Source organism: Neovison vison, chromosome 4 (assembly GCF_020171115.1).
Source record: "Neovison vison isolate M4711 chromosome 4, ASM_NN_V1, whole genome shotgun sequence".
In the NCBI taxonomy this organism is placed as follows: Eukaryota; Metazoa; Chordata; class Mammalia; order Carnivora; family Mustelidae; genus Neogale; species Neogale vison.
Window position 1 is genome coordinate 37791466 of NC_058094.1, and position 14124 is coordinate 37805589.

The 14124-nt window shown below is 32.7% G+C and overlaps 1 protein-coding gene and 1 non-coding gene across 9 annotated transcripts in view; one reads left to right on the forward strand and one right to left on the reverse strand.

The window, feature by feature from the left end:
• Positions 1-14124, reverse strand: part of VPS13B (vacuolar protein sorting 13 homolog B) — a 770530-nt gene that overhangs the window by 512449 nt on the left and 243957 nt on the right. The window lies entirely within an intron of this gene.
• LOC122905722 lies at positions 6899-7005 on the forward strand. Its single transcript, XR_006384414.1, has one exon. It is a non-coding gene; the product is annotated as a U6 spliceosomal RNA (small nuclear RNA).

The following is a 14124-nucleotide window of genomic DNA, read 5'->3' on the forward strand; positions in this document are numbered from 1 at the left end:
GAGAATACTTGAGGTACACAGCACATAGTGACAAATAGCCAATAAATGATAGAGGTTTGAGACCAGCACTAGGGCAATTGCCCTTGAACAGGTAGGTAAAGGAAAAGGAGAACTAGTAAGGAAATACAGAAAAAGCCATCATATCTGCAAGCCAACTCCCTTTCGTAACCCTTAGGCAGGAAAGAGCAATGCACTTAGGATCTGGAAACCTGTACTGTTATTCAAACATCTACCAGAGTTGGTCACAAACTGATTTGTGGGTACAGCAACAACTTTAAGTTACCACTCACTGTGTTGGATAAAGTCTAAGCAGATTTCAAAGAATCATTTGTTGGGGATACAGAAGACACCCAACATAACAATACTACCATGCTACAGTCACACGCTGCTACAGTATTAATTCTATAGCCAACACTGAGATTTTTAACTGACAAATTATTTTTCAAAAGTTGACAGAAAATTAATTAGAATCAGTGACCTGTTTACCAAAGAGCAGATTAATGGCCCATGTGCTATTCACTGAAGTATAGCCAGAGATAGGGGAGCTTGGATAGTATTTTGGAACTGGAGTTAAAAGAGAGATTATCAAACAAGAGCGCATGAACTTATGGAATCCTGCATAACTGTGTTTACCCTTGGCTTTACACACAACACACAATACACACACACACACACACACACTTTGCTTAGAGATCTAAAATAAGACAGCTGCAGGGAAGGATATCAAAGGACAGGACTCCAAAGGAGATTTAAAGATTTATAAACATACAAGTCTGATCTTGTAAATAAAACTTTTCTTTGTGGCACACGCTCCTTCTAGATCAGTTTATATATAGTTACACAATCATGTATCAAAACAGCAAAGCAGGGGCAACTGGAGGGTTCAGTGGGTTAAAGCCTCTGCTTTTGGCTCAGGTCATGATCCCAGGGTCCTGGGATCAAGCCCCACATCGGGCTCTCTGCTTAGCAGGGAGCCTGCTTCCTCCTCTCTCTCTCTCTCTGCCTGCCTCTCTGCCTACTTATGATCTCTGTCTGTCAAATAAATAAATAAATAAATAAATCTTTAAAAAAAAAAAAAAACAGCAAAGCAAACTACTTAGCTAATGTTAATTCCAATTTTTTTTTAATGTTAAGGATAGACTAAGAATCTACAAATTTAGCAGCATAAACAACTAAAAACAAATTCTCATTAAATGTGGAATCATTCTGTTAATGAAAATTTAAAAAACACTAGTAATAAAAAAAATTGCCAAAACTGCATAAAGTACTTCACATAAGTAAGTTTTTGGAAGGCTTAGTTAAAATTAAGTAGTAGGTGCTAGCTCTTTATATTTACTACTTTTAATCTTCAAAACAAACCCTACAAGTGAGTGAATTTGTTTTAGATACTTGACATATGGGAAAATGAACTCAGGGAGATTTAAGTATATTTTCCAAATATGAGAAGAGTAAAAGCAAATACATATTTGACAACAAGTTTGCCCGATTCTAAAGTCCAATCTCCTCCTAAGTGATGCTGCAAATGAAATTGAAGAAAAGATTTACTAAATAATTCTGAGGAAAGTATTAAAACCTTCTAGAAAAAAATAATTTACATGTCAATGACTGAGTTATTTGCATGACCTCTCAGAAGTTTCAAAAAAAAAAAGAATCTTACTGTTAATAATGAATTAAGACAGACAAGAAAAACTCACTTGAATTCTCTGCAAAACTTAACCATCTGCATTTTAAAATTTGTGGTTAGAATTTTTTAGTACTAATTAAGTATTTGAAAAATAAACTTATGTCATTTTCAAGTGCAAAATAATACACCAAAATATGCTTTTAATAATTACTTTGTTAGGCAAGTTCACAAAGATGAATGTTAACAAAATTATTCCTATCATCTTTTTTTATTAGTATAAAATTAGAAAAATTCAAACACCCACCAATCATACTATATGCCATGAGGAAATTAATTATATATAGTGGCATATAACAGAATGCTACAATGTCATGTAAAATTAGGATGAAAAGCTGTACTTATCATAGAAAGATGGCTTTAAAACACGGGAGAGTGAAAAAGCAGATACAGAGAGAATATATGGTATGAAAATTATTCATGCAGGATTATGTATTTATACATGTAGTCATATAAAAAGTATCTAAAAGCATGTGTGTCAAAATATCAACACTAGTTAATCTTTAGGTCACAGTATTTCAGATAATTGCTAATAATTCTATGCATTTTTCTATTGTGGTTGAATTTTCACATTAAACAGCATAATAAAAGAGCATTTTCATTTTGAGAAAAAGAATGAATTAGCACATGATTTTACATATTATTCAATATGAACATGGTGAATAATGGTATCTGTTAGAGAAGCCCTTAGAAACATAATCAATCCATACAATTTTTTTCAAAAAACCCATTTGTTAGTGTTATAACAACAAAAATAGCTACACAAGTTTTCAAATTTTACCCCAAAAAAAAAGTTTAAACACAATTACAAGTTTATTAAAAATGTATGGGTACTAGAACAACACATGCTCTTCCTATCTTTGACCTGGTCTGGCACAGAAATGCCATCTAAGTACAGATGTAGTACCTGAAAACAAAATTAAAAGAACTACAAAGAAGTAAGTGACTCAATTCTAAACCCCTCTTTAGTGTTAACACTTATTTATATTATACACCTATATACATATTTTGTTGCTTTGATTTTGACATGATTTATGACCACTTGGATTCATTCTTCCAAATTCAGAACAGGACCCTTCTGACCAAAAAAACTAATATTTAACCTTTTTAATAACACATTCCAAAATATGCATCTCTCATTACTTCTTTTCCAACTATATTGATCAGAAGCATATCATTAACCTGTACATAAAGTTATTACTTAAGTAAATAACTATTATATGTATTAACAATCAATTACTTTCTGATAGATCTCCCTTTTTTCTACTGCTTAGTTATTATTTTTGCAAACTCTTCCCAGTATAGCACTAGCATAATGCCTCTAAATATATGAACATCAATTGTCTGTCAATGAGGATATCTCACACTTTTTAATCATGACAAATATTTTAACACATCAACTTAAATATACAAACTAGTCAAACATGGTATCTTCAATATTGTTTTATAACCATCAACTTAGCCAAAGGGTGTTTTTCTCATTTTTACATCTATCTGTTGAATACTGTCATAACACAATTTTGTTAGAAAGATTTTACTATCATCTACCTAAAAAACACTGTAATAAATAACAATAACAAGCAAATTCCCTTGGTTTGTAACATGAATGGTGACCTTTTTAAAGGAGTGACTTTATACAAGGGACAGTCAACACAAAGTTATTTACTGCAATCATTTAATGGACTAAGAAACAGTCAACGTGAGACCAAGTGATTTATATAAAGAATGAGTTCCAGAGTTAGAACTGGAATTCACAAGTAATAGCCTCAATGTTAGAGCTACATTTCTTCATATAATATTAATTTCTCTTAGTAATGCTCTATCACCCCATGATATTTTCTAAAAATCCCCCTTGGACTTGGCATCACAATGGTAGTGAAAAGAAGATAAACAAAAAGCATAAATAATTATTAACAGTTTTGTTTATAAATAATTGTGATTAAAAATAACCCAGACTGTATTTTAGGAAATGTAAAAATTTTGTGTACAAATGGATATAATATATAAAATTTACCCCAGAACAGCAAATATGTGGAGCGTATTTTGTTACTCTTAATCCCAAACACATTTTTTACTTCACTTAAAGTAAATAAGCTACTTCTATTAATATATTTAAATTATTTTTTATTTTTAGGGATCTGAGTACATATGTCAAACATATAAGCAAAGTATAATTATCTAGGTCTATGTGTTTAATTTTTATAAATTTTAAATGTACAATATCTAAATATGATCATTTAAGCTACAAACTTCAGAGGCTTACTTCAGAGGCTACAGTCATTAAAAGTAATGGATAAAGCTGGTCGGTAATTAAATTGATCACATCTCCCTGAAGGCCAAAAACCTAATGGATGACAACAGAGCTCAACATTTTCCAGCTGCCGAGGAGTAAAGGCTTTCAACATTTGGATGTATGTAGGCATCTTATTTTCCCAGGATTTCAAAGTCCACATGCAGGCTGCTGTTCAGCTATAATAAATGAGTAATTCAAGTAGGGCATGACTGCTTCTTGTATTAACTTGATAAAGATGTTTCACTCCAAATGCATCAACAGTTGTGTTAAGTCATCCTTTTCACAGGCTGACTGAGACTTACTTATGCTATGCTTTGTTAACAATGAATCCAATAAAAAAGGGGAGGGGGCTTATTAACTTCTGCATTTGTTTTTCCAAGGCTAAAAATCAAGTTCTACTTAATAATTAACTCCAAACTAAACCGCATAAAAACTAAATACAATCAAATTGTCCCAATACTTATTTTAACTTTAAAAATTTGTCTGAGAAAACAAAAAACAGTAATAATATCCTAAATACTTTATATTTTATAATTACATTATGAAATAAAAAATTTTAAATACAATTTTTATTATAGTTGTCTGAACATACTGAAATACTTAAAAAGAATACTACTTCACCATAAATATATAATAAATACTTTTTTAACAATTACACATTTTACACTTTCACAAAAATACAGCCTTAAATAATTACCAAACATCTAAAACTAAACAGTATAGGACAATTAAAAGTACTTATAATGCTTAAACAATAAATTTTCATCTCATATGCATTCTATCATTCCAGCAAACCCTCTTTGAAAAACCTTTGCTAATATCATTAAATCCTCCCTTCTTGATTCAAATTAACCTTTCTTCTCTATTTTCAAATAATAAGCTCCTCCCAACCAATTGCAGTATTTGGTAAGCTTGTTCTTAGAATTAGCTGTATGTGTATACAACTTAATGGGGCTCTGTACTGAATATCTTTTTTTATCAGTCGCTAGCAGTGTTGTGCATGCAGCTAGCAGCCAATAAATAAAACTAAATAGAACTCAATAAACTGAATAATCAATGACTTAGGGTCTGAATTTCTCCATAGTCTTTACTCTTTGGTGTAATGGTTAAGAATATAACTACTAAAGTCAAACTGCTTGGGCTCTTAGTTAAAATGCTTGGAATAATTCCTTCGACACAGGAAGAACTAAAAAAAAAATCAGTATTATACAATAGCTGCTACGACCTAAATAAAACTTTATTCCTGTTCCTTTGTTCCTCATCTCAGTGAAAGGGGCCCTACTGTGTACCCAGCTCTTCAAACTAGGACCCTCGGTTTACCTACTGTGCCCTTTCCCTTAGCCATCATCTTGGATTAACCATCAACACCTACTGATTCCAACACATTACAATCCCACAAAAGTGTGTAACTCTCTTCAGTAACATTACCCTTTTCTTCATTGCAACATTGCAACATTCTCCTACCTGCCCTGCCTCCTCTCTTTTACCCTCAACCACCCTGCTCCTTAAATTGGTTTCGGAAGTAGAAATATGATAAAAAGTTCCAAATGCTCTCTTTAGCACTCAGTCCAAAACTTTTAAAATGGCTTTCAAGGCCTTTCATAGTCCAGAGATTGCTGATCTCATCAGGCATTAACTCTTACACACTCCTGTTCCATTCTGCCATTCCAGTGAACTTAGTTGCAGATTCCCCAAACCTGACCCATAGTTTCTCCTCTAGCTCATAATTAAGCTCTTAATCTTAGACGCAGACTGATTCCAGGAAACTTTTCCCAAGTCCCAAGTCTGAGTAAAAGCTTCCTTCAATGTGGATTCATACTACCTTGTTTTATAATGATGTTTTAATACCTTTTAGTTATATGCATATGCACATATGTGTGTGTGTATGTAAAGCATATAACTAAAAACACACACACGTGTGTGTGTGTGTGTGTGTGTATCTCTTCAATGAACTATAAGCTCATGAATAAGTGAAAAGGGTTTTTTCATCTTTATATCCTACAGTTCTAGTACAAAGTAAATTGTGCTGAAAGAATGAAGATCACTACCTGGTTACCTGAAAGGGTCCTTTAAATGAATATACATAATAAAAAGAACATCAGACAGGAGTCAGACCTCTTGACCCTGAGGACATTTGACTACTCCAAAAAGTTTACTTTATTCTTTTCTTCTCTCCCTGAAAATTTATGTATTCTACACAAGATTAGTAATTATAACAAAATCTTATTTTAAGGATAACAGGCAATTAATAATTTAACAATATCAAATTGATTTAAGGGGGGGGAAACACCTCTTACCTAGTAACTGCTAGTTTAAAGTTGCATATTTTTCCTTCCCCCTCCATTCATTGGTTGCCCATCACTTCCTTTCTTCCCCCAAAGATTATTCACTAAATTCTGCCTGCCTTTCATCAACTGTAACTCATTATATCAGAAAATTTCATGCTCATATTTGGGGGAACTTTAAATTCTTGACTTTTCTTTTTCCTGTTCCTCTCCTACTTCCTATCCAGTCACTCCAAGAAAATGTTTTATTTCTCAACTGCAGTCCAGAATTAACCCCAATCATAGCTAGTAATCATACGTAATACATGAGTGAAGGAAAGAAAAAAAAAAAAACAACTACAGTTTAACCCCTGAACACAGGTTTGAACTGTGTGAGTCCACTTACATGTAAATTTTTTCAATAAATATAATACAGTTTATAAATGTATTTTCTCTTCCTTATGATCTTCTTAATAACGTTTTCTTTTTCTAGTCTTCTTTATTGTCAGAACACAATATATAATGTAAAGGCTCCTTCTGGGCAACAGGCTTAAACAATGGATTATAGAACAAGGCAAAAGGGCCAACAGTGACCCCAATCCCCTGGCTGATACAGACAGGCCCAGGAAGGGACCTACTTCAAAATATCCAGAGGCCCTTGCGCTTGCTTCGGTAGCACATATACTAAAATCGGAACGATACAGAGAAGATTAACATGGTCCCTGTGCAAGAACGACACTCAAATTCATGAAATATTTAAAAAAAAAAAAAAGGTATTTTTCAAAAAGGCCCTAACTAACCAATGGGCTACTTAACAATCAGACACAATTAACAAAATAATAATAATAATAATAATAATAATAAAGAAAGAAAAAAGAAAATTCCATATATACCCATAGGTCCTTCTCTCTAAATACAGTCCCCATCTACCGCATCCTGGCAGAGAGTCTCTCCTCTGCTGTCCTGCCCACCACTCCCCCTGAGGTGCATTCAATAAACTTCCATCTCCTTTGTTGGACCTCAGGTGAGTTGTTTCACCACCTGGACTGCTGGCTTCCACCCAATTAGGCTGCTCCATTCCATCAGGAGAGATACCACATTATAATACATCCAACATACAAAATATGTGTTAACTCTTTATTGTATCAGTAAGGTTCCTGGTGAACCTAGCTAAATTTTAAGGGAGCCAAGTTACATATGGATTTACTATGTGGGGAATCAACGCCCCAAAACCCTGTGTTCAATGGTCAGTTACAAAATCAGAGTAAAACTTAAAATCAGACTAAAAACCACACAAAGCAGCACTGTTATCAATCTCTGATGTCCATGAAATGCCAATAAATATCTTTAAATGTCTCTCTGAAAGTATCTTTTTACTATTCCATTCTCCTAAGTCTTCTTTTATCTTAAATACAAAGACTTCAGATATGTTTATTCTTAAATAAAGTACTATTTCTAATTCCTTCTAGTTTTCATTAAAAATTTAGAGTATCTCAACTTCATTGTTGAGTTTAACAAAAAATTTGAGTTGGCCTTGGATTTCACCTATGACAATTCTTTGTTCCTATGTAAGAAATGCATTCAAATATTTTAAGGAGCTAACTTTCAAGTGAACACTTATATCAAATTAATTGAAGGTTTTGTTTTGTACTATCCCAGAGAGCTAACGATAAAATAAAATTTCAATTATATTTAAAGAAAAAATATATTTTAATCATAAATGAAAATAAATTATAGAAAAAATAAAGTGATTTTAAACATTTTACTCACTGGACTAAAACTACTTAAGAAGAAATCCAAATTATGCTGACTTGAAATCTGGTATTTTATTCAGATATACACTAAGACCCTCAAAACCCCTGTAAAAACTAAACTGTACACTCTGTGGCTTTCAGGGCACATATGTGCTTTCAAATTGAAATTTTATTTAAATATTAAGGATTATATAAGAATTAAGAATTAATGTGTACGAATGCCTACTTATAAGGAAAATAATCATAATAACCCATGAACAACTTAGTTGTAAATAAGTATTTTGGGAAAAAAAGCTACTCAAAAATATTTATGCTTGCAGAAAACATCAAATACTACAGGAGAGTAAAAATATGAATGAGAAATGACTCATAATCCCTTCAAGCACTGATAGTCACAAAATTCAGTAATTTTTCTATTAACATTAATACATGAGTATATGTAAACATGTATTCGTATGCTTAAAAATTTTAAAGCTACATATAACTTTATCAGAGGTAGGTTTATATTTTTATTTTCTACATAAGCTTTTAATATGAATATTTTGGGACAACTGGGTGACGCAGTCAGTTAAGCATCTGCCTTGGGCTCAGGTCACAATCCCAGGGTCCTGGGATCCCAACCCGCATCTGTCTCCTTGCTCAGTGGGGAGTCTGCTTCTCCCTCTGCCTGCTCTGACTGTTCGGCCTAAAGCACTCCCTGCTTCCGCACTCTCTCTGACCAATAAATATATAAAGTCTTTTAAAAAATGAATATTTTCTATAATACAGATTTTCTATTGGCTGATATAAAAGATGTCCTTCTATGGATATACTCTATTTTATAATTTGCCTACTAGTAGACCACAAGGATAACTTATGATTATTGTAACTAAACTGATGTGAATACCCTTGTGCCTTAGATTCAAGTCTTTAAATGGATCTTAGATTACTCCATTAGAATATAGTCTGAAAATGGGATTATAAAGGATGCCCACTCTTAAGGTCCTTAATAATTTTTTTAATTGATTTTTGGAGAATTTGTACCAATTCATGGTCCTACCAGACATTTATGAAAGTGCTCATCTCAGAAATTTCTCAGCTTTCAGCTTTATAATTTATTACATATCAATTTGACAGGCAAAAGTGTTCTTTATTATTGTTTTAACATCCATTTCTTTCACTAGTTATCAGTTTGAGTTTTTTTTAATGTGTTTTTAATCATTTGTTTCTTATTTTTGGCTCCTTTGGACATTTTGCTGTGATGCATTTATATTTTTGTTTTTGGTATTTATCTGTAACTGAGTTCTGTAGAACTTCAGTATACTCTTGCACTTACTTTCATATTATTTCAGAATTCTATATTTTCAGCAGAAAAAAATCAGATAACACATAATTTTTACATTTGAAGAAGGTCTCTTCTAATTTAGCTAACATGACATAAAAGATTTAATTCTCATGGCACCTTGGTGGCTCAGTCGGTTAAGCATCAACCTTCGGCTCAGGTCATGATCCCAGTGTCCTGGGACTGAGCCCCGCGTCAGGCTCCCTGTTCAGAGAGGAATGCACTTCTCCCTCCCTCTGCTTCTTCCCCAGCTTGTGTGCTCTCTCTCACTCACTCTCCCTCTCAAATAAATAAAATCTTTACCCCCCCCAAAAAAAAGATTTAATTCTCAAAAGAAAAAATTCAATATAATAAATAACCAACTAAAATAAAAATGTTACAATCAAGAGAACGTTACCTCTGTGACTTTTGGGAACTCCTCTCTCTTGTATACACACACCCCTTCCCCTCCTCTTTCTAATACCTATAGCAGTCCCTGACACACAGTACATATTCAAATATTTGTTTTATGAATCCTTTCCATGGGAAAGCTTTTTAATAAATTAGAACACATTATATACTTAAAAGTCAGGTTAGAACATTTTATTTATTTAATTAATACAAAACAAAACCAAAACAACTTTTTGCCTGGTAAGTGGTAGGTACTGACAAAACACCTGGCTGAAGAGAACTTAATATGACAAGGTTTCAAAAGTTAACTCAAGTTACAGTCTACAGAATTAGCCCACAATTACTCAACAATCAATACCTCCTTTGAACATGAGGAAACTGTTACTTCATCACTGCCCTCTGCCGGTGGCATTATTTCCCTTTAATTTTCTCTCCATATACTGAATCTTTGCCTCACAAAATTACTTTTGACCTGACTCTATATTTAAACCACCCACAGCTAAAAATAGCCTAGCCATCTGGAATTTAGTAAGGCTTGAAAGAAAAAAATTGTGCTTCAATGAAAAGCTCTGCATTGTTTTGAGTACACTCCAGGTTATCGGAGTTTGAATCTATAGACTCTGCACCTTTCACTGCCTTTGAGCTTTCTTAAAAACTATTAACATTGTAGATAACTGAGAGCAATGCAAAGCAATTCTTGACTAGAGATGTAAATAAACTGTCACGTAGAAGTTCAACTGACTGTCTTTCCCCACTATGGAAGAAGCTAGTTTTGTGTCCCTTTCCAATTTATTACAGTATTACTGATTTCTGTTTCTTATTTTTAGTTCTCCTTGATCTGGTTGTAACATGTGCTTGGTTCTTTCATTGATAATGATGCTAATAATCTTTAACATCTGTCCATTTTATATCTACACAAGAGTCATAATGTACTTTTTTTTTTAAATTATTCTTTAACACACTGGAGCCAAACTATATTTCCCCCCACAGGCCAATTTAGAAATAAAATGATGTGGGCCTGTAGACAACAAGGCTATACCCAAAGGGCAAAAAATCATTTCCTTTGGACCATCCTGTATGTACCAAATACCCATTATGTACATGTCATGATCCCTTAAGAACTCAGTTTCTCAAGAGGAAGAAATCTTATAGTTGGGTCTGTCATGTGGTATGGTCCAAGTACTGTGGTGCTGCTTAGAAGGGAGTTACTGACTGGGAAGGGAGAAAGTAAATGAGGAGGAAGAGTAAGGACTAAAGTCAGAGGAAGGTGAAAATAAAAGAAACAAGAAGACTCCCAAAGAAGTGCTTAAACTCTCCCACATTAATGGAGAGCTGACTCTATCATGTATTCACAAAACAAAGCAATGGCATAAGGATGATTCCTATGTATACTGTATTGGCAAAAGAAATGTAAAAGCAACAGAATCAAGTTTTTCCTACAAAGGATGAGACAAATGCGGAAGAGTTAAGTGGCAAAGTCTGGTATGAATTTCACTTCTAAGTGTTTCATAAATCAATTCCTACTGGTTCAATAAGACCACTACTTTTCTTTTGGCCTACATGACAGCTACTATACAGCCAACTTCAAAACTGGATGGGAAAGGCAAAGCCAAAAACTTGCTTTGAAAATATAACATTTTCTAAAATGTAAATTGAAATAATAATGCTATCTTGTTTATTTATAAAAATATATAAAACATTACACATTTTCTGGTAGTATTCACTTGAAGTCCATTACAACCTGAAACACTTCTTATAATTTATTATTTACAAATGAAGCCTCTACTTATTTACTTTGAATGCCAGTTTTTTATTATAGAGGCAATAAAAAATGCAAAATTTTGACCTTGCTCTATAAATGAAGGAAACAACTGGTCACCCACAAGTCTCAAGGGATATCTCCCCCTGGCTTCCCTCCAGAATCTGGGACCTTTCAAAGGAGCAAAGTAATTTCCTGTTGCTATTGAGCCTGTTCCTGACTTCTAGCATCATGGCATCCAGGAGATATTTCAATCACAAACATTCTGGGACAAGGTAAAGGATTCAGTCCTAGCTTCAAAACTGCATACACAGGTTTATAGAACTTGAAGAAAAATTTTAATAGGGATCAGTTGAGTGTAGAGAACAAGGTAGGAAATGAGAAGACTCAAGAGAAAAACTTAAAGTTTTAAAGGAAAACATGATTAATATAGAGTAATTTCTAGACAGAGTAACTAATACTATCGAATACATATCAGCTTTAATATAGGTATATTTTAAATATATCTGTAAATTCCCTTTATTATCTGAGATGGAAATTTACACTTATATTCAACTTGAAAACATTGAGTTTTCAAGATATTAAACATTGTGTTACAAGGTATTACTAAAACTTTTCCAAAAATAATTATTGTCAAAACTCATTTGGCAAATACTCTGCACATAGTGTATGTGCATGAATGTCTTAACGGAAAAAAGAAAACTTAAGTAATTAGTAGGATGAAAAAAATTCTCTACACTATAAATGCAACATTCTCAAAAGGTTATGTCCTGGTAACTATCATAATCCTTTAGAAATTGTTTATATTATGATTAAAAATCACTTTGCTCCTATATTCCCACAACTAGTTCGTATGGTAAAGAGATCAGCAAACTTACTTTTATGCGTAACATCTTTAACATTTGCTCCCCTTTCTGTGCTTGTGATTAAATGTAACATTTTGAAATCCCAAAGTTCTGAGAAAAACATAAATCCTTGTCTCACAGCTGCTGTTTGACTCTGGAAACACATGCATTTTCTTTTCAAGCATCTACCATCAAAACTCCCAAAGGGCTTGGACTGGAGAACACCTGCATCTCTTCATTTAGTTCCAATAACAGAGCCTAAACTCCAAAATTACAAAAATAGACGTTCTGTTCAGCTGTAGTTACATTTTGCCCCTAATTCCCGTGAACAAAAATGCTAGGAGCATGAAATCATTCAGGCAAGCTCTGTCATCAAGAGGATAAGATTTTTTGCACCAGAAGCCCAGTGGGAACATGATAGAAAACTGGCAACAATTACAGATAAAGTACATAGTAAAGTCCTTGGGGAGGAGAGAGGAAATGTAATAAGATAGATGGGTATAATTTTTACACATTTATGCCCAAACCACAAATGTGAATTGTCTTTAATTGCTACAATATATAAGCATTCTTACTCATGTGTCCTGTCAAAAATACTAAAAACATAACTTCAAGGCAATTCACTTAATTCTACATTATAAGGAGAATTTTTTGGGAACAAAAAACATTCCCCATAAATTAAAATTTACAATCTAAAGTACTGCCTCCATTTTAGAAACTCCTTAGCAATTCACATTCTAACCAACCAAAGTGAATGGTGAAATAAGATTGTGCACATTTGTTGGTATCAACAAATGTTGATATGTTTTAATCAAAAAAGAGAACTACCCCCCAATTTAACTGAATTTCCAGAGATGAGAGTTGTAATTGTGACTTTCCTTACCAATAACAGTGATCAAAAGTTGCCTATATTTGATGGATAAAATATAAAATAACTTTTACTATATGACAAACTAGCAAACTTAAAAATTTTGTATTTATTTATCAAGCTGATTACACTGGGGACTAGGAAGATTGGCTTAAACTATTTTATTTAAATGACATTTTAAGAGGGATACTTGTTTTTCATTGTTTTTTAAAAATCATTATCAAATAATTCTAATTTTCTAATATTAGGAAAAAATACTTATTTTCCATTTTATATATAAAAGCAAAAATAGCATATCCAACCTACTTGTACAAGTAACTACAGTCAAATAGATACTTTCAAAGATATCTTCCTTATTAATGGTTGGCCAAAATCAATTAGATGAAATTTCATAGAAGTAAGTATGAAGTTCTACAGGTAAATTCATAAACTAATTTTCATAGAAATAAGTGTGAAGTTCTTCATGTAAATTCATGAACGATACTCATAAATAGTATAGATATATGAAATAAAAAATTGTCTTAAGAGTAGTTTATGTGAAAAATAATTGTTTCCAGTGCCACATAAGCTCAAAACAAAAAGTAACTAAGTAGAAGTTCACTACACAAATCTGGAAAATATACTCCTTACTTTGTGCTATGTGGAGGATTGTGTTAAATTTTTAAAAAAACACATTTTTCAAACAAGTAGCGGAAGTAATTAATATCGCAATGAATCTGAACACATCATAAGGGAAATGACTAAAATAAATGTATTACGTTTAGCCTGTACTATTAAGTTTAAAATAAAAAAGCTTTTATGGAACATCTACCGTATGCAGGGGAAAAAGAAGGAACAATTGAACTAGTGCTCAAATTTACAGCATTAAGAGGGAAGTAGTGCCATTAACTGAAATAGTGAATAATGGAGTATGAAATGGGGTGGGAGGATTACACTGAATTTAGTTTTA